General features: G+C 37.2%; 1 protein-coding gene and 1 pseudogene across 2 annotated transcripts in view; both read right to left on the bottom strand.

The window, feature by feature from the left end:
- LOC102957482 (limbic system associated membrane protein) overlaps positions 1-22,747 on the bottom strand; it is a 649,275-nt gene that overhangs the window by 440,406 nt on the left and 186,122 nt on the right. The gene's annotated exons all lie outside the window — the stretch shown is intronic.
- LOC102958628 lies at positions 16,002-16,636 on the bottom strand (annotated as a pseudogene).

Below are 22,747 nucleotides of genomic sequence, written 5' to 3' on the forward strand. Positions count from 1 at the left end.
CTAATTTCAGCAGAGTATTCTATGCTGTTTGGCAAATTTTTATTTGTACTCAGTAAGTTCTCTTATGTGCTCCTTATGGTAGATTCCATAAACTTTTACCACTCTGCTTTAAAGTCCACATCCCAAGTACAATCAAAACAAGATCTAGGTTACATCTTCCTCAATTTCCCTTCCTACTACGTTAACACTTGTGTGTCTATTGACCTTTACTTAATCCGTATTGTAGAGGCAGTACTCTGCCCCTTATCACTGGAGAACTATGCCACCCTGGGTCTTAGCAAACCTTCTCTCAACTCCTTTGGCATTTGTATAAGTTAGGGTCTTCTTGGCAATGTGTTACTTTATCCCTTTCTCAACCACAATCATAACTTCAAATGCCCTTTAAATTTATTTATTCCCAAATTTATTTCCATTGATCTAATCTTATCATATAGCCAGATACATATTCGACTTCCTACCAAGCAAATCCATGTACTCATACCTAACATGTCTTTACCTTCTCTTCCAAACATCCTCTGCTTGCTTAATTCTAGTGTATTTAAATTCCAGAACAAGAATCCATCCCTGGGTGTAGAATATTCTTCCTCCTACTAATCTTTGTGTATCTAGACTTTTGCTGTCATTTTATCCTCTTTGCCTCAGTAAGACTTACCTAACCACACTAACTTAAAACAGCTACCCTTTGGCAAGAGGAACAAAAGCAATATTAACCCATTGGGACTGCACCTAAATAAAAACGGTTTTCTACCGCAAAGTAAACCACTAACAAAGCAAAAAGACAACCCACCAAATGGGAAAAGATTTGCAAACAATATATCTTATAAGGAGTTAATATCCAAAATATTTATCTAAAAGAATTTATACAACTCAGCACCAAAAACCAAAAAATAACCAAATTAAAAATGGGCAGAAGAAATTAAGACATTTTTTTCAAAGAAGACATACAAATGGCCAACAGACACATTAAAAGATACTAACTAATTATCAGGGAAATGCAAATCAAAACTACAATAAGATATCACCTCACACCTGTCAGAATGGCTATTATCAAAAAAGACAAGAAATAACAGGTGTTTGCCACGATATAGAGAAAGGGGAGCCCTTGGACACTACTGAAGGGAATGTAAATTGGTACAGCCATTATGCAAAACAGTGTGGAGGTACCTCAAAAAATTAAAAATAGAACTGCCCTATGATCCAGAAGTTCCACTTCTAGGTATTTAACCAAAGAAAATAAAAATACTAACTTGAAAAGACCCTATGTCCATTGCAATATTATTTACAATTGCTTAGATGTGGCAGCAACCTAAATGTCCATTGATAGCTCAATGGATAAAGAGGATATTGTATATATACAGTGGAATGTTATTCAGCCATAAAAAGAGTAAGAGCTTGCCATGTGTGACAACAGGGACGGACCTAAAAGGTATCACAGGAAGTGAAACAAGTCAGATAAAAAAAATACCATATGAACATTTGTATATGGAATCTAAAACAAAACAAAACAAAACAAAACAAACAAAACAAAACAAAACAGAAACAGACTTCCAGATACAGAGCACAAACTGATGATTGCCAGAGGGGAAGAGAGTCGGCAGATAGATGAAATAAATGAAGTGGATTAAGCGATACAATCTTCTAGCTATAGAACAAATAAGACATTGGATGCAATGTATAGCATAGGGAATGCAGTCAGTAATATTCTAACAACTTTATATGGTAACAGATGGTAACTAGACTTATGATGGTGACCATTTTGTGCAAATATTGAATCACTGTCTTGTACACCTGAAACTAATACAATATTGTATGTCAGTTTTCTTTCAATTTAAAAAAAAAAAACACTCTGCTGTTTTCTTATTTCCTTATAAGGTCAAATACAAACGTCTTAGGAAAACAAAGCCCTTCAAAATCTGGCCCGAAGTTTCTTCTCAGCCTTTGATTCTTACCTTTTTCATCTATACCCTGTTTCAAGGTGTATATAATTTCTTACTTTTCTCCAAATATATCAGACTCTTTGTTCCAATATATACTGCTCCTTCTGCATAAAGTGTTTGTTTTTTCCTTTTCCATCATAATAATTCCTCTAAAACCCAGTGTAACCCCTTCTGAGACATTTTTCCCATATCTTAACAAAATCGGTTTTGTCTCTTGTGTTTTACTTTGGCACTTACTACATCGCACTATGTATATATGTAGGTAGTATGCCTCCCGCTGGACTGCCAATTCCTGTAAGGCAGGGAACATATCTTAACCATCACTGTATTCCTAAAGCCTAACACCTGCCTGCAATGGAATTTGCTGAATGGATGAATACATTTATTTGTTAATTCAAACACATGAGAGACTATAGCCATTTTCTTGGAGTTTTCTATTTTCTCAAAGGAAATCATAATGGAGGCAAAAAGTACTGATTCTAAGGGAAGAGAGAAGGAACACAGGGAAAAATGTGGACTATACTTCATAAATGAAATGCATACTTTCCATGCTTCATAAGGAGAAAAAGGAAGAGGAGGAGGAGGAGGAAAGAAAAAACAAAGGAACACACACACACACACACACACACACACACACACACACGAAAAGGTAGGTAGTCTGTATTACTGTTTCATTAATTCTCATAGAAATATCAAATCAAAGAAAATTAGAAGAAATCTTAGCAATCGTCCAGTCCAAACTGTTTCCTTTCCCACTGAGAAAAACCTGTACATCAAAAGGTTAGATTTGCTTAAAATCACTCAGTCAATAGGTAGTAGAACCTTAATTTGAGTTGTCTAAACCAAAGATTAATGATTCCTTCACAAATAAAAATCTTCTTGTACACATTTACTAGTTTCCAGAATTAAAACACATTCTTATTCTTTATACTACCATTTTTATTTCGACTTTCCAAACACACTCTACAAGCTTAAATGCAATTTTCTGATATGTCGCTGCCTAAGTACATTTAGGGGAATACATAGAAAGATAAATACAAAAAGAAAAAACCTTCATATACAAAATTTCACTTGATAAAAGAATGTTAGGAGGGCAAACATGTTGTATGCATACAACAGGAGCCTAAGATGCTTAAACACATACAATTTTAAATCTCTGGGAAAAAAATCTTTAAAACCTTTCCTGCAAAAGTACCTTATTTTCATTGTTATGTTTTGATATGAATGACTATAGCAGGCAAATGCCAGTATTCGCAGCCCTAGTCCTGGTTTGTCTGAGAAAATGATGCCAAGCGTGCAGTGCCATCTGCTCCTGTAGCGATGCCATCCTTCCGTTTTTCAGCGTGGTGATAAACAACCCAACCGCACATCATTTTCTGAGTTCCACAAGCACCTCAGGGCAGGAGAGGGGAGGGGATGTGTTCCCCCTATGTCACATCCAAAGAGATGCATACAGTAGGGTGTGGGAAGGGAGAATCAGTAAGTGAAAAATGGGAGGACAATCCTGGAAACACCAAAATAGCCACAGGACAGGTTGTCTCCTACTTTGCAAATGTCCTGGTAGTGGTGATAATAGGGCAGAGGTAGAATAGGTATGGGGGTGATGTTCATTTCAGAACATCTGAAATCAACAAGCCTCATATTAGCTTTTCTATCCTCATTTTTTTGGTGACTATGGTTATCTTCTCACGAATAAATACATGGTCAGAAAATGGACATGTAATTAGAAAGCAAGCTGGGAAGATATATAGAAACATGTGGTATTAATTCATGCAAGGTTTATATATCATTGTCAGTACGATACAGAAGTAAGGTCATGGAACTCTAATCTCAACAAAGTGATGTGAAAGTTGAGCCAATTATAAATTTGGGAGTGACCATTATCTAATATTAAATTGCTCCTGTAATTTCCCTACCTCTGTATTTAAGCTAGTTTCTGTTTGTCCATAATCAGTGATAGGAAGCTCACTAACTTATTGCATCAGACAAAGACCTTTCTATATATATTTCAGACTTCCTAGATGTTTTAGATATGTATCTGTCACACAGTTTCTTAGTTGATAAATAAAACCATCATTTTATGACATCAGTGTTATCCTCTAAGACCCTAGGACACAGGTTGAATAAGTATGTAAGGAAGTTAACAGGTCAAGATATTTGTTGCTGATTTGAGAAGAAAAAACCTTCAAATATGATATAGAAAAATAAAATTATGGAGATATTTGGAGGTATTACTGGAGAAATTGAGGGAGCAATGTATATAATAACATTTTGGTAAAGAAGAAGTTTTAGGACTAGGGTAAGCTTATGGTAACACTCAGAGAAGAGTTTCTGTAGAAAGCAGGAGGGAATATCAAGCTGGATTGTGGCCTTGAATCAAATATGTAATCCATAAGAGACTTTAGCAATTGAGGTCTTTCTCTAGTCTTTGACTACTTAAAATACAGGTGAAATATGTAATTAAACATAAAGCGATAATGAAAATCAGCCAATAGGAACCTTTGCCTGGACAAATTGACTCATCTGAGAGGATTAATATAATCACTTATTACTTCTCTCAAATGGTAATTAAACATCATGTGTCCACCTAGAGAACCATAGAGGATGGTGGTGGGTTTGAGTCCACACGCTATAGAGGAAAAATCACAGGAGGGTAACAGAAGAGTCGTGACCTTGAGGACATATTCTCAAGGACATATTCTTTAAAACTGAAACATTAATCACCTGGGTAGTGACAGTTACTAAATTCTGTTCCAGGTAATGCTTGGTTCTAGAGATACAAAAATAAAGCAGACAGATGTCCTACCTCTAGAAGTTCAAATAATGGAAGAAAAGACTGATGCGCATGTAACTAATTTACTTCGAAGCAAGGATGTAGACCTGCCTTCTGGAGTAAGTTAGAAATGACTCCAGAAAGGAAATATGATTTTAAATTCCAGAGCTTGCTTTGAAAGATGAATGGGATTTTGACAGCTAGAAAAGGAGAATGGGGCATTCCAAGCAGCTATGATGTTTAGACAAGACCTCTGGGACAGAATAAACCATTTAGTTCATCCTGCATCCTGCAAATATTACCTTATCTTGGCAAAAAGTCAGGCAAATGGGGCTATCTTCTATGTTGTATCCAAACTGCTCAATTTTCAGGTCAGCTCGTTTGGACCCTTTTGGTCTTGAGCTCTCTATCCTACCCTGCTCGTGCCTCATTGTGGTTTCTTGAGCAAGATGCCAGGCCAAAGATGCCTGTGCATACATGTTAGATATGAGGACATCCACATGTCTATATGCACTTATGTGTGAAACACTGGCATTTGTTCTTCAAACTGATACAATCCCCATGATAAGAGACTTTCAAATGCACTAAAGTTTATTAACACTATTGAAATAGTGAGAGTCAGGGTATATGTCAATCTAAGGTGTGTCCAGAATAATATATATCCCCTGATTTCAGGATTAGTAAGTCATCTAGTCCCTTTGTCTGATATTCTTTTTGCCTTGGTGCCTGGAAAAGTTGTCTGCTTAATCCTGGGAGCCAGTGGTTCTCAGATTGTGGAAACTAGAGAAGATGCTTTAATATCTAGTCTTTTGGGAACTGCACACCCAGGAAAGTCCCCGAAAATACTGCTCTAGCAAGCCCCTTTAGATAATCCTTAGGCAAAGTTATAAACAATACTCCTTTGTAGCATATTATTGTTACAGTTTCACCAGTGACAATATCATACTGTCAACAATCAAACTACTAAAATCATCATTTATAATTTACAAAGTACTTCCAAGTGCATTATCTCCTTAAAGCCTCCCATGAACCCTAAAACAAACATTACTATGAACCCCATTTTATACATAAGGGGACTGAGATCCAGAGAAATAACTGACTTGCCCTGAATCTCTCAGTTATTTGGTATCAGTGCCAAAGAAAAACCCAGATCTTCTGAATCCTATGCCTTTTTTTTTTTTTTGCCCCAGAACAATGATCTGTGCCAAACAGACTCAAATTCAATAAAATGAATAGCAGAGTGCTTGACAATAACACCCATATTCTATTACCTAGCTAATTTTAGTTTAAAGACAGTATTCACCTGGGTGGCTCAGTTGGTTGAGTGTCTGATTTCTGCCTCAGGTCATGATCTCGTGGTCCGTGAGTTTGAGCCCTGCATCAGGCTGTGTGCTGACACCTCAGAACCCGGAGCCTGCTTCAGATTCTGTGTTTCCCTCTCTCTCTCTGCATTTCCCCCACTTACACTCTGTCTCTCTCACTCAAAAATTAAAACATTTTAAAAAAAGATGGTATTGATATTTTCCCTATAAATACTTAATTCAAGTGAGAAGATATCTTCTTTTTTTTTTTTTTTTTAAATTTTTCAACGTTTTTTATTTATTTTTGGGACAGAGAGAGACAGAGCATGAACGGGGGAGGGGCAGAGAGAGAGGGAGACACAGAATCGGAAACAGGCTCCAGGCTCCGAGCCATCAGCCCAGAGCCCGACGCGGGGCTCGAACTCACGGAGCGCGAGATCGTGACCTGGCTGAAGTCGGACGCTTAACCGACTGCGCCACCCAGGCGCCCCGAGAAGATATCTTCTTTACAGCCTGAGACACACTGTCAAATCTAGATTGTCAGGAGTTTCTAGAACTTGTTATCTAATCTAAAAAAAAAAAAAAAATCACACTACTATTGGCTATGCATTTGGTAACCCTTGCCTTATTAAAGAGCTGTTGCCTTCACCCTGACTTCCATTCATTTTTCAATTCATCCTTACAAAAACAAATATTCAAGAAACCCATATCTGTATACAAATTAAACGTAAATAGGAGCGCCTGGATGGCTTAGTCAGTTAAGCGTCCAACTCTCGATTTCAGCTCAGGTCATGACCTCACAGTTCATGGGATCAAGCCTGACTTGATGTGTGCTGACAGTGTGGAGTCTGCTTGGGGTTCTCTCTCTCCCTTTATCTGCCCTTCCCCCCACAAAAAAAAACCCTTTAAAAAACAAATTAAACATAAATTATTACCAACATTAGAACAGCTATTTTCTACCTCCTCTTTCAGATGCTCAAAACTGTGACGAATAAAAAGGGGAAAAAAAGGAAAGCTATAAAAGGAAAGAGAAGGAAAAGGAATCCATTGTTTCCCATGTGCCCACGTCCTTCTTACAGGTGGAATGAAATATGGAAGCAGAGAGTTGATAAACGGATCATCCTTTAGGTGGGATTCCTCCAAGGGACACAAGGTTAGCTGTCCATGTGCCCACCTTCATCTTGTTCCCTTGTGTTCAGACCCCTACTTGCTAGGACATATTGCCCCCTTATAAAGACAAGTGGCCCCAAGCAACAGTTTGTGTTGTTTTTTTTACATTTTTTTTATTTTATAAATTTTTTTATTTTTATTTTTATTTTTTTCACATTTATTTATTTTTGAGAGACAGAGAGAGACAGAGCGTGAGCAGGGCAGGGGCAGAAAGAGAGGGAGACACAGAATCAGAAGCAGGCTCCAGGCTCTGAGCTGTCAGCACAGATCCTGACGAGGGGCTCGAACCCATGAACCTTGAGATCATGACCTAAGCCAAATTCGGATGCTTAATTGACTGAGTCACCCAGGCACCCCACAGTTTGTGTTTTTATAAACCATGTCCCTGAAAAAATAAATTAGTGTAACATGTTATTGTTAATTTAAGGTAGAAACATCTAACTTCAGCCTCTATTTGACTCATGATTTGTCTGATGAAATCTTCATTAGAATTTCATAAGCTCTAGAATCTAACATTACTAATTCAACCACAAAGCATAGTGTTAATATTTTGCAGATGGCATGGTTAGTACAAAAGGTAGAGATAGGAAAGAGGCAGTAAAATCCTTAATACCAAGAAAACCTTTAGAACAGAAGCCGGTCATGCGGGCCACAACCACCCAGCAGGTGCTTTACCCATAAGGTTAATCACACTGAAAGAAGGTGAATTCATTAGCAAAAGAGGAGTCACAAATACATATGCAGGCAGGTGAGGGAAGATAGTTCAAGTCTAGTGGGTCACTCCTTTCATCTTAAGACTCTACAGGGCAGGGGTGCTTGGGTGGCTCAGTAGGTTAAGTATCTGACTTCAGCTCAGGTCATGATCTCACAGTTTGTGGGTCCATGCCCCACATCGGGCTCTGTACTGACAGCTCAGAGCCTGTAGCCTATTTCGGATTCTTTGTCTCCCTCTATCTCTGCCCCTCCCCTACTCGCACTCTGTCTGTCTCTCTCAAAAATAAAGAGTAAAAAATTAAAAAAAAAAAAAAGACTGTAGAGGGCAGATCCTTTAAAGAAACTAAACCAGGCAAAGCAAAGTATTAAAGCAAGAATAGATAGCTGATCCATTTCTCAGGAGGGATTCCTGTAATGGGATAGGAGCTTAGGTTGAATGACATCTAAAAACAGTTCCAGTGCTAAGATTCTATAAAATATTTCAATTTGCAAATACCTTAACTTCATCTTAATTTCACATGCAGAAGTCTTACCTTTTTAGAGATATCAAAATTCAGTGCTTATCACTTGAATCATGTTGTGTCCTCAAAACAAATGGATGGCAAAAAGCATTATTTGTTAAGCCTCAAAGCTGAAAAACTCATTCTGCTTCTCACACATTTGACCAATAGTGACAAATCACAGGTGGTAGGCAGCCCAAGCGGCCAATGTTTATTAAATGTCTCACTCAACCCCAAACCTCATGAATTGTTTAACATACAAGAGAGACAGAAAGCCAGTATTTCTCCTTGTGTCAGCTCTTGTTAGGAGTGTCTCTGCTCCTCTCACTCCTGGCTAGGAACAACATTAACATTCATTGTTCTTGAAACACAGGGGAATTTGGGGAGCCCTTATAACCACAGCCAATCCTGTGCCATGTGGCTACGAATACACACCCAGTCTATAAGCACCAAGAGTCAAATGTGAAGGACACACCAAATAGTACACACTTAGAAGGCTACAGCAGTTGTCACTGTTCTGCCTCCATTGGCAACAATTTGAATATGCTAGGGAGAGAAAGAATCCAGAAGTCTCACACCAAGAAACCCCCATGAATTCAATACTGAAAAAATGAGACTTTTCAAATCACCCATTTAAAAGTTAGCCATAAGGAAATTGGCTTTAGGTAGCTTGTGACCTGCAAGATGAAGATTCTTATCCTGTCTTTGGAGTAATTAGAGAATTTCATCACTGTTAGTGGTTTTCCATGCTGCTTTCCTCACTATTTTGTGGCAAAAACCAGAGGGCATAGCTAGGGGGAGTAGGTGGTTGGTTCATTTGAAAAATACCTAAAGGTACTTGTAATCATGAGTCCCTGTGACTCTATGTAGATACACATTTTTTAATAACTATCTTGGATTTTCCTATGAGAATAAAACATTTTAGCATTATGAATGTGAATAATTCAAGGAAAACTTACTGCAATAAATATCTACTTAGGCATACAACACTACCATTTCTGTAATTTTTATCATTACAGTTGTCCTCACAAATGTGACCCTAAAGTTAACTTTAAGGGATCTTTCTGATTTGCACCAACCTCCAGGAAGGCCAATTCCATAACACCCATCATTAAGAATTAGGAGATGATTCCAGTTTGATTTGGAGACATAAGTCCCAATCAAAGATTGAGGCCTCTTTGGTCTACGATGCCCTGACCAATGGGAAAACAAAAACAAAAACAAAACACCAAATATTGAGTAAGTCTATCCCTTTCTAGAGTTTTTTGATCAATATGATCTTGAGCTAAATCAGTAGTCCCAGAGCTATTTGAGATTTGGAGAATTATCAGGTCTCTGGAGAATAGCACATGGCCTCACTCTTTGACTACTCTTTCTTCCTAAAGAGAGAGCTAGGGATTGTCTTGATATGTTACTATTGCAAAGGAATCTAAAAAACGGATACATTTTCCAAATTGAATAAATACAGAAATAAAATACCCTTCACCATCTGCACATACCAACCAGCCATATAACATGATTTTCAGTAATCAGATGTCATCCATGGAAAGACAAAAAATGGGAGGTGGTATTTTCCAGTAGGAAGATCCAATTTCTAAACAAAGAGTTTTCTGTGGTGGTTGTAAACATCAGCTATACTCCATGGAGAAACACATTTTTCTAGAACATTGCATATATGTAATACATAAAGCATGTTTTTATTACTAGTATTTGTCTTCTATCTTTCACATATCTTTGCAAATGACAATTCACAGCAAACCACAATAAGACTGCAAAGGCAAGGGGAAAAGAGAGCATGAGATAACATTAAATGTAATAAACCTTAAGATTTCTCTTTGTTGTTCACATAGTTGAAGCTAGTCTGCAGGAAGACTTATGTAGATTCCTCTCAGAAGGATGGAGATTTGAAAAAAAAAAAAAAGGATGGAGATTTGTTATTTGTACATTGGATATTAGCAGCTGCAGTGCTTCAGTGAACTCAAAGTTTTATAGTGGAAAAATAAAATGGATAAAACCAACAGAATTTGAAATTTAAGAGTGGGGGACAATGTCAAGACACTAAGTTAGTGATAGGATTCAAGCTGCTGTAAGGGACACAGTGACAACTCTTCCTTCTCAAAAAAGCCCAGCAAGATCATTCTCATTTTCTGAGAATCATAACATTTTGTAAATACATACTGATTTTCAGATCATCAAGTTCTTCCCAATTTAAACACCATATGCTTCTTCCAATTCCTGCCTTTCCCTAGAGTTCCACAATGGGACCAAATCCTCTAAAGTCCAGCAGCACTGACTGTACACATCCTTCATTGGGAACATTTAATATAATAACCCCTAGAAGAGTTTCTCTGTTAATATACTTTATACATATATGGAATATTCCTTAAGGACAAGGACTGTGATATATCTCATAGTATCCAAAATCCCTTTACCATCTAACACAGAGAAGAAGGAATAAACTTATCTGTTGAGGATGAAAGTCTCTGTATCCATTTTATAGCTAGAAGTCTGTCCATAAATTGTATCGGGATTTGGCAGTTCTTAAATTATGCAACAAATAGATTCATACAGATTTCACTCACCAGTACCTACCTCCTTTACAGAAAAGGACAATGGCATAATGTGGCCGGACCAAGAAGGGAATAGACTTTTAAAAACAGACAGAAATTAAAAGAAGGGGCCCCAACATGTCATGATAAAGATGACTTGTAGCCTGGTTTACTCCATTTCTGCCTCTCATGAATAGACAAAATCAGTTCCTCTATTACACCTTCTTATTTCAGTGATATCCTAGACAGATCCTGCTGGGACTCAGACTTGAAGAGAGTGCCATTACTTAACCAGAACTAGAAAAAGCTAGCATGGGGCTTTATACAAAACTATGGCTTTATAAAAACTCTTACTACAATCTGTTTAGTGGTTGAACATGTTAGTTTCAATGTCTTTGGAAAAACTCAAACGATTGGAACTATTTCCAGGAAATTTCCCAGAACCCAAAAATCTTCCCATAATGTATTTTTCCACAAACCTCCCTGGTTAAAAACTTACAAATTTGCCAAGAATAGTCACTTTGTTCTGGGTGTTGGCCAATCTCTCAATCTCTCTGCTGTTTCCCTGGAGAGGATTTCTGATAAGAAATTGATTCTTATCATTCTTCAGATTGGATGGGGGCTCTTTACCAATTACTGAAGCTGGACATCAGGAAAGCACCTGTGCTCTGTGTGACATGACATTGTATCTACACTTCCATCTCATTTCAAAGAACAGTTCCTTCTCCTGACATGCCCATCATCATTGATGGTGATATTAATTTCAGTAACATGGTTATGTACTGATATAACAATTATGAAACTAAAATGAAAAAAAAAAGAACAATTGAGTGCATCCGAGGTTAGAAGAAAATCTAAAAGCATAATTATATTTTAGCTCACAAGTTAAGAAAAGGAAGATTGGCCAGAGAGATGCAAAAGAGTATATCAGAGAGAAAGAGTATAATGCTTTAAACATGAATTTACTGACAAGTTTGCTACAGGGTAAAAGTCTTTGGTTGGAGCAGACACAGTTTAGAAGTCCAGATGCTAGAACTTGATCCTTGCCAGAAATCTCTTTCAACAGCCACTTTGAAACATGTATATTTATAGACAAAGAGAGCCATAAAAATTGCATATGGTCTTTTGACTGCTTGAGCACTTAGCCTTAACTAGAGAAGTGAAGTGGAAGCCAACTTAATCTTTCTCCTAGGTTTTAATACTTTGGTGCTACAACAGTACACTTACCGTTAGGATTTGCTACTCTTAGTTAAATCTCTGAAGGCCATGCTCTGAGATCCCTAACACTAGAGGGTGAAGGATCTAAGGGGAAGGATTGAGCTTCCATGACAACTAGATGAGAAGTCCCTTTAGGGCTCCAAATCAGCTTGGGCTTTAGGGGTTAAAAAATATATGCTTTCAAGAAAAAGTAGAAGAAACCTGTATTATTAATGTGGTCTAGAGGTGAAACCATACTTAAACAGGAGGTGCCATTCAGGAAGGGGGTGTGTTTATTTTATATTTTAAATGACACATTGAGTCATAATGGAAATAGTCAGACACCAATGAATTATTTATATTGTGACCATTTTCCTTCTCTCCCAGTTTTCCTTTTTCTTCCTGGTGCTTCCCTGTTTATCCAACCTAATGCAATAAAATGCATAATTAATTTCTAAACGCTTCCGTTGAGCGGTGCAATTTGTCAAGTCGAGTTGTTAATAGAATTAAGCTTTTTATCAGCGATTAGCAAAAGAAGGTAAAAAAAATTAATTACAGAATTGTATGCCTCCCTGGTTCAAAGCCAGGTTTTGGATTAAATGTTCGATAAAGGTTTCTTGACACGTTATAAAACATTTAGCAAGAGCTGCTTTCCCCTAGTGCATTTAAAACCTGTCTCTGTGCAAACCCAACCTGCAAGGCATGTGCATTTGGGTAGACCTTTGTGCATGCCAGCGTGGGGAGCTACAAAATCATTTTACAAAATCCTGAGGAAAATGTTGGTTTTCCTTACACCGCTCAAGACAAGGGATAAGCTATGACCTCACAGGTGTTTTCCATCTTTAATTTTTGATAGTGTGATTTACAGCTTGAGTGAAGTTGAAGAATTGGTTGGAGGGAATAATAGAACAGTACACTGATAACATGATTAATAGATGATAGGCCTTCATCTATAATTGTATATAAGATACCTACACAGGTTAGTATGTAAGGGCTGTTCAAAATATTTGACTTTACCTAAATCTCTCATATAATTTATCCACTTCTTCTAAGCTTGATCCTTTCTTTCTTCTCTGTCCTGTGTTCTCATCACCTCATTCTCTTATGAAGCAGAGTAATTCAACCAATTTCGTGCCCTCACTTTTTCCAGTCCAGGTGAGGAGGAAGGAAAGAAAAAACGAATCTGACACAGAAGATCCTGACACCCATTGGGCCACGTTTTATGCGTGGCACAAATGACTGTTCTTCAATGGCAGGAAACATTTTACCTTTTTTCAATTGCTTGTACTAAGACACTCAGATGCAGCAAGCACTTCTTGCCTGCTCTTCCACATCTGGAGGACCCATGCTTTCGGCCATCTGTTTCTGAATCCCACTGGTGAGACCCCTTTGAGCAAAGCCCAGGGCATAGTTTCCAGAGTGAAGTTGTGCTCTTCCAAGAAGGCATACTTGGTATGTAGGTCCTAAGTTCTAAACTTAGGATGGGAGGCCAGAGTTTGCCCTTCAGTTTCAGACGCATGTTTTCTCATATCCCCTGCAGCAGAGAACCAAGCACTAGAATTACAGGGAACTTCTGCAAACTAAACAAATTGGCACACATTTACAACTGTAGTAGATCCAATCTATGCACATATACTCTATCCCTCCGAAACTTGGGAGAAGAAGGAGAAATGGGCCCTAAAAAGACAGTATATAAAGCATCCGTCTGTCACGAACACTGTCTCAGTCTGAGCTGCTATTACAAAAGACAACAGATCAGGTGGATTAAACAACAACCATTTGTTTCTCATACTTCTAGAGGAAGGGAAGTCTAAGATCAAGGCAACAGCAGATATAGTGTCTGATAAGAGCCTGCTTCCTGGTTCAAAGATGGCCATCTTCTCACTGTGTCCTCATATGACAGAAGGGGCAAGAAAGCTCTCCAAGGTCTCTTTTATAAGAAAACTAATTCCATTCAAGAGGGCTCCAGCCTCATGACCTCATCATCTCATAAAGGTCCCACCTCCTAATAATACCATTGCATTGAGGGTTAGGATCACAACTAATAAATTTGAGGAGGACACAAACATTTAGTTCAGAACAGAAGCTCAATCTTTCTTTTTGTTTTCTTGGTCCTCATTTTTCTTTTCACTCTATCTTTTATGCTTTCCAATGAACTTTGGATAATACGTTAAGTAGTCACACATAATTCAATTTTAAGTACTCAAAGAGTAGTACAGTATGACTATTTTATGTAACAAAATTAGATTATATAAAATAATGCTGTTATTGCATATCCCATGTAAAATTATAGATTTGTTCTAAATATTTTCTCTTAATTACAAAATAAACAAAACCAATAACAAAACATAACATAGAATCAGCTTACACATCTGGTTGAGAATTATAACGAGCAATGTAATTTTTCTGATCGTTTGAATTTAAGTTTCATGATCTCTAGGGACACTTGGTTTTGCTTATTGTCACTTTAACCTCATTACCTTGAATTTCTGATACATAGTAGGTACTCCATAAATATTAGTTACATCAATGAATAGTTAAGTGAAGGTTATTTATCCTGGGTTTTTTTGTTCCAAGTATTTTATTGATTTTTTTAAAGTATTCCTTTGCTTCCTCAGTAAACACAGAAACATACTTTGACTTTCCTTAATGGCTCAGAATTTTGCAGCGCCTCATTAAGTATAAGTAATATTAATTAGCACTATAAAATTAATAACCTGACAATTATCAGGTAAAATGGGAGGAATCAAAGCTGATTCTCATTGACCCTAATTGTCACCCACTTTGCTTTTGACTGATTCTTTGATTGTAGCTTGTTTTCTTGTCCTTAATCTCATTCTCATAAAAGAATGAAGAAATGTGCAATTCTATGGCCTCCTAAATGAAATTAAATACGGCTGCCTTTCTAAAAAATTAATGAGTAATCTAAGGATGAATCTATCTTCTTCAAAATTGTTTTCCAACCCTCATTATAATCTTTCTTATCATTTGTATATTTCTCCTTTGAATTTTCGGTAGCTTTTAAAATACCTTTTCTTAGCTGAGCATTAACAATAACTTAGTTACTATGGAAGGTTTACACCATTCTTTTATTTTTTTTTCAATTAAGAATCTTTTCCATTTTAAAGATTAGTATATTTGAAAACCTTAATCTTTAAAGTACTCAACAGAGTGTCAGGGACAAATTTTGTGAAGGTTTTCCTTTTTACTAAAATTTAACAGAATTCTACACAAAGCAATGTTAAAAAAATCTTGTACTATACTTAGGTGATGGCACTGTTTTATTGAAATGTATCATATTCTAAGTAATACCTAGGTACATGGTTTGAATTAAGGAAGCAAAAATCACCAATAGGAAAATAATACCATTACATATTAACTCTGCCTCCAGAAGGTGAACACACCTGCCTAACATTAAAACAGAGTTGTTACGGGGCGCCTGGGTGGCTCAGTCGGTTGGGCGTCGGACTTCAGCTCAGGTCATGATCTTGCGGTCCATGAGTTCAAGCCCCGCATCGGGCTCTGGGCTGACAGCTCAGAGCCTGGAGCCTGTTTCGGATTCTGTGTCTCCCTCTCTCTCTGACCCTCCCCTGCTCATGCTCTGTCTCTCTGTCTCAAAAATAAATAAATGTTTAAAAAAATAAAAAAAAAAGAGTTGTTACTTTCAGGTAAGCATATGCTTCTAGAGCGATCACTTTGTGCATGTACAATAATGCAAAGTGACTGCTCAAATGGAAAATGAAAGAGACACACATTATGCACAAATTTGCACTTTCTTAGCAAATGGTTTATGTGTAACACTCTTGAAAATTATTGGAATGATACTTTCCATCAATTTTTTAAAAAATCTTAGTAATATACTACTTGTTTGTCTTCCTTCTGTCAAACCCTGAGCCAATCACATTCCCAAGGCTGTCTGAGGAATTAGAGGAAAAGGAACATAACAGGGCAGACAAAACACAGGAGAAAGACCTATGTATGGAAGAGGGATATGACTCCTTCACACAGCAGAGGATGAGAAAGGCCACTATCAAGCAAAAGAACCCCCTGACCTCTGAGAAGGCAAAGTCCAGACTGGTGTAGGAGAAGAGCTGTTGCTTCAGAGAAGGGTTCCTGGTATAACCAATGATGAAGCTCCCAAACATAATACCGATTTCAGTCTCAGTGCCAGCCACGTCTGCCTGTGGCAGTCCCAGCCCCAGCGAACTTGGCTATTGTATTGATGTTCCTTGAAACTTCCCTTGAAATGGAAGCTGCAGATAGGAACAAGTGATGTCAGGGGACAGGGCTGCCACACTGCTGAGACTCTCACCTGCTGGTCACCTGTCGGTGTCTATGGTTGTTTTAGCACCACTGCAGACAGTTATAGGCTCAACAACTGACAGGTACTCCTGACCAAGAAGCGGGTGGAGATGAACTCTGAGCAGGTATAAATTTTCAGGACAAGAGGTAGTGTGGCAGGAGAGCTGCTCCCAGCAGAGAGAAGCAATTTCATTAAAAAAAAGAAAAACCCACACACAGGGGTGCCTGGGTGGCTCAGTAGGTTAAGCATCTGACTCTTGTTTTCAGCTCAGGACATGATCTCATGGTTTGTGGGATTGAGCCCCATGTCTGGCTCTGCGCTGACAATGTGAAGCCTGATTAGGATTCTCTCTCTCCCCCTCTCTCTCTCTCTCTGTCCCTCCGCTGCTCTCTCTCTCTCTCTCTCAAAATAACTAAACATTTAAAACAAAGTAAAAACAAAAATCCCACACACAAATGTAGTCATTCTGCCCTCACTTCAACAAATCTGTACACTTTTGGATTTGGCTTGACCCTACACAAGAATTGTCTTTTTTTTTTTTTAATACCAAAACATATCAACATATCAGTTCCTTGGTGCTCTAACACTGTTCAACATGTTTCGTAATTACAACAACAGAAATTTACAATTCTGCAGAATTACTCAGTGGCTATACATTTAACTGATAAATTTTCACAATATACATTTAGCTATCCAATAACATGACAACCTTAAAATGTCAGTGATCTCATGCCAACAGTGCACAGGCCTCAATCACTTGTTTGTACTGAAAAACCTTTATCTTTGCTTATTCATGATACATCGGTCATAGGTAGTAGTTAAAAACACCCATACAAAAAGTGACTTCTATGTTCTAATATAGTCCTATGAGCATAAGACAGTATTCAATAGCCATATTTTGCTCACAAGTGGTGAAGAATTTAGACTGGTTCATTTTCAGTCCTGACACTTTCTCATTCATAGATGAAAACTGGAAAATTTTGCAGAAGCTCTTTCTCATGTTCATTGTTCCTTGTAATTATACATGTGTTTTCCTATTTTAAGGCTTATAAATGCTTTCATAGATTACTTCTCTGCCTATCACAACTAGAAGCCAATATGATAGTGAAGTGCATGGAACTAGTTTTTTATTTAGAAAGCTGTACACATAAATACTGGTGGTGTTGGTTTGCAATAATGTGATCGGGTTGCTTGCAAGAATATGTTTATCTCCTATTGGTCAAGTGTGTAAATGAATGTAAGATTCTTTTGGTAACAAATACCCTCAGATGTAAGACAGTGATTCTCTTACTTCTTCACTCCCTGCCATAAAGACAACCAGCCTTAACCTCTGCCAAATCATTGCTATGCACTGTCTCCTCTTTGTTCTCATTTTATTTAATCTCAAAACACTTCCGTTTTTCCTACAGTTTTTCTCCTCAATTTTCTACCTGCAATTTTCCCACGTATGGTTTGTTGCTTAAAAGGGTACATTTCCAAGTATAAGTATTTGTCTGACAAATAGGGTCAAATCTCTGGTTTGTATTCAGGAAGAGGTTCTCTTTCTCTTAAGGGAAGGGATGCTAAACTTTTCTTCCTTTCAATATTTTAAAATATTTCTCATTTGTATAAGTACATTTAACTCTCCAGGGGGTTTAAATAAATATTTTACTTCATTTGACATGTACCTAGAGGTACATAAAACACTTTAACCTCTGGGAGTCTCTCTCCTATCTAGTAATATACAATACTTTTAAAAGTTGTATTAAAGCATATGACCTCAGTCTACATATATGTACTTATTTTTAAATAATGAACTGCCTTACTAATATATTATAAGCCATACTAATATATTAAAAAAATAATATATAAAAAAATAAAAATGAGATCCAAATATAGAGTTTATAATCATTTCTTCAAGACCTCAGTGCACACTTTTCGGACCCCTTTTGAGACCACAGCATGATCTGCCAAGTCATTAGCTATTACACTTGGACACCTAGAGGGAGTGCTAATCACCTAGGGAAACTTCCAGGTGGGGGTGGGGTGAAACATCAGTATTGTTAAGTAGCATAACTTTTAGCTTCGAAATTCTGGTCCCATTTTCTCTGGTCAGAGCCAGATCAATATTTTTGTGAGGCTTAGAGAAATAGAAGCCAATTAGTGTGCATCTGTGCCTTGGGGAGGGAGAATCTGGGCCCAAGGCCCAAAGTCCAAGACAACATTTCCTGTGGGAGATACGGCCTTCAGTGAAGTGCTTTTCCTTGAGTATTTGTTGATGGGGGTAGAGGTGTAGGCAAAGAGAAGCATCACCAGGGGGAGGATGCAGTTCATTAACATTCTGAGCATGTGAAACAGTTTGTGCACAATTAACTTTTCTGAAGTGTATTCCAGCGCTTTCAAATTATGTTTTGCATAGTGTAATTCTATCCTATTACCCTTAGCCACATACACCTTGGTATCAGAGTATTATAAATTATTTCTCTGCCTCCTTAGTGTTTACAACTTTCTGATATAGCACTTGTAGATAGTGATCATGCATATTCCTTCCTAGTTATCACAGTGAAACTAGAGCTATTTTATTCTTGTAATCTTTCTTCATTCGTCCTAAAGTTCTTTAATCATTTTTGTTGTTGGTTTCTTCTTTCATTTCCAGTTATCAGTATCTTTCTGATCCTGGGGCGCTCAGACTTAGAAGGGGAATGCCAGATATACTCTCACCTTACTGAATACATAGGAGGTATAGGCTACAGCTTTCCTGTCCTGTGATAGCGTGTGTCTGTTTATGAAGCCAGTGCTCTCATGAATTTTTATTATCTTAGCATCACATTGAATTATCAGCATGTCACCTTGCTATTTAGAAAGCTGTCATCTGATTCTTTCTTCATCATGGCATCCTTCCACTTGAGCTCAGTCTTTCTCATAGCTTTGAATTTCTTTTTTTTTTTTTTCCCTCCAGATTTGCTTTGTTTGAAGTGATCTGTGGTTTGCACCATTTCTTGTTTAGGAAACAACTGCCTATCTAGGAAATTAGCACAGTCAATTAGAATCCAAGCTTTCTGAAGACTAGATTCTTCAGAAAAGTCTTAGCCAACTGTGGGCAGGTTTGCAGAATGTACTGATCTTGGAATTCTCCTTTCTAAAATGCTCTAATTTTGATCAGTTTCTTTGCAACTGGAATGTGTACATTTTGCTATCTGGGTATACATATCTGCATTCACACCTTTTTCCTAAATTAAAGTAAGACATGATTGAGCAAATATTTTAATATTCTATGTGGCTGATGTATACAATAGAAGAATAATTTGAAATATAATAAATACTACATTATTCCCTAATAAGCCTGATGGAACGTCTTCCTTACCATTTTCTTATTATATATCTGACCCAAATTGAGGTTGACATACACTACCCACATTTTATTTCCCATTTTAGGTGTTTTTCATCTAAGTGTAGGGACTGTTGTGTGGAAAAAGGCAGTTCTCCCATGGGAAATAAAAAAACCAGAATTAATAGTTACAACCTGTTGAGTCTTTGTCTTATTGATGTAAAACTTGAAATTTAATTTTAACTATCTAGGAAGTAGAAATCATAAACTATCGATCCTAGATTGTGGTGTGAGAATTTAGTCTTCTTAGGCTTAGATTTTAGGGTATAAGTGATACAAATGCTGATAAATTTCCTCTCTGACTCCATATTGAAGTCTTGGATCTGCCCATAAGTGAATTTTTTTAATGTTGATGTTTTAAACATTTTTGACTCATCACAATATTCAAGGTCCTCTCTGAGATTCTGACTTTTTGGGCTGTAGGCATGTGACTCTCTATTCACTCTGATATTCTCTAGGATTATAAGATAGATGTGAGTACTTTTTGGTACATACAAAATAGAACTACTAAAACTTCTTTAGATTACAGACTACTGTATCTGTAAAGCTATCATTGCACAGAAAAGAATGCAATAAATTTCTAGTCATAAATCACTTAGCACATCTTGCTAAGGGAGCAGGTAAAATGTTCAAAAGGATATGTTCTAAGGAGGCATCAAGAAGAAGGAAACAGACATTTAGTGGGGAAGCAAGAAATCATCAAAGTCGAAGCAAACCATATAACATCCAGTTTTCTGAGCTTGGAACTCTCATCTAGGTCCCTCAAGAGGAAGGTGCACAGACTCAGGGGTTCAGATGGACTCAAAGAAACTAGTTTGATGGGTGCCTAGTGAGTAGAAAGCACAGTGATCTTGTTTTGTAGGCTCCTAAAGCAATGATTTGGTTAGGAAGATATTCTATTGGTTGGGCTCTATCATTCTATCCATTCTCACTGGGAAAACCTGTATGCTCTCCAACAGAGAAGATAACACTCTGTAGAAGAGGAAGAAAAGAAAAAAAAAACAGTAAAAGATCCATTTGTTTAATATATGAATGACAAAGATAATAAGGAATGTGATCAGGACAAAGATAGAAAGATGATCATAATTAACTATATATATTCTCAATTGTAAGAATTAATTAATCTACTATATAAAAGGATGGGCATTTTTACAGTCATGTATTTGGTAAGAAACTGTACCATGTTTCAGTATTTTCAGCTTCACGTCTATGAAGTCAGGCATACTTCCATAAGCACTTACCAAGATTATAGTTTTTATATTATTTCTTATTATATCAACAGCTTTATGTCCTTAAATACAGAGTTCTAGAAATATCACTGGGTATTTACAAGACTCTGTTCTAACAACTAATGACTGGATCCACTAATATTACTAATGTTAATTTACATAAAAAAACATATTCTCTTTGTTGCATCTTTTGACTTTTAAGGAAATATGGCAGCGTGGTTTGGAGGCCAAGATTTTTACTCAGAGTGGAAGAAAGTCATTTGTGGCTCCTTCACTCGGATGGCAATAAGACACACTCAGCCTCTTGGGAGCCTGAGAAGTAAGTACAGGTCAGTTTTGAGAAACTCCTTATGAAAATGATGGTGTGTTACTACCATGCAGGATGGCAATGGAACATGTCTATACATATCACCTTGCACTTTTCTGTTACCACACACTTGTCTCATTAAAGGGAAATATCAATTTTTAATATTAAGTCATCTGCCAGGAGCTAAAGGAGATTGTTCAATGTTTCTGCTTTGTGGTGAATACCAAGGGAACAAGAGAGGGGAGGGAAAAAGAACAAATAGAGAAGTGGACATAAACTCATCAACCCTATTCTATTTTTAATCCACTCACTTTCCAAGTCTCTATGTTAGAATTGTCTTTTTCTTTGACAACCTCCCTAGTGATTTGGCAACCGTTTTCTAAAGTCAGTGCACTACTGTGTATTATTACTTCTCTTTATATTAACGTTCAGTTGAAGGAGGTTGCTTAGAGATTAGTGTCTAATTCAAAACAAGTTTACAATTCTGCCCATATTTTACTGAAAATCATCTTTGGCATGAAAAAGTATATGCTCAAGAGCACCAGAACTGTCAATTTTTCCTGTCTTGAGGAAGGGTCACCTGGAGAAAAGCTAAAGTTCATGTTAGAATTTTTCAAATTGGAAATTTGGCACTTGTTTCAGGTATACACATTTTCCAAGAAATTACAGGACTGTATTTCTATTAAGGCTCAATGTGGAACTGCGTTTGGTACTTTATATCATAACAGGTTTACATCTGACCTTTTGATGATATGGTAACTTTTCAAATCCACATATAGAGGGCTCATAGTCCTGCCATCTGCTTCCCTGTTAGAAGAAACCCAATAGTTAATACTCTGACAGAATATAGCTTTAGTTTATATGTCCTGTTGCTCTGGCCATAGTAATCTAGATAATTGTTTCAAAGTGATGGAGTTTTTAAGAAGATAAATTTCTCCCCCAAAAAGTGCTTTGCCTCACACCAATTCCATGACAACCATCTAGAGGAAAGATGCATCATCTTTCCCAGAGGTGAGAAAAAATTATATTCAACAGTGTAATTAGCTTGGTCATTCTTTGGCGCTCATATACAGGCTTCCTGAAGTGTTTCTGGTGCTGAACAATCAAGGCCTCAGTAGGGTTCCTCAGTTAATGTATGATTTGGGCTGTTGTCTTCCCCTTGTCCTCTTCTCCTGACCTGGGCTAGCACTATAACACAAGTTTTGCTCTCCTATCAAAATCAAACACAGTATATGTTTCTATCTTTGGCTTAAAATTTTAAAAAGCTTTTTCCTTCAAATAACTACCAGCAAGAATGAAAACAGGGAGATTGTTATCTCATTTTTTTTCAAACACAAAGGAAGTATTTTATTTTCTCCCCTTGAGAGTTTGCTAGCTGTTTTGTCTCCAGGGTCACAATT

This window comes from Panthera tigris, chromosome C2 (genome assembly GCF_018350195.1).
Source record: "Panthera tigris isolate Pti1 chromosome C2, P.tigris_Pti1_mat1.1, whole genome shotgun sequence".
Classification (NCBI taxonomy): Eukaryota; Metazoa; Chordata; class Mammalia; order Carnivora; family Felidae; genus Panthera; species Panthera tigris.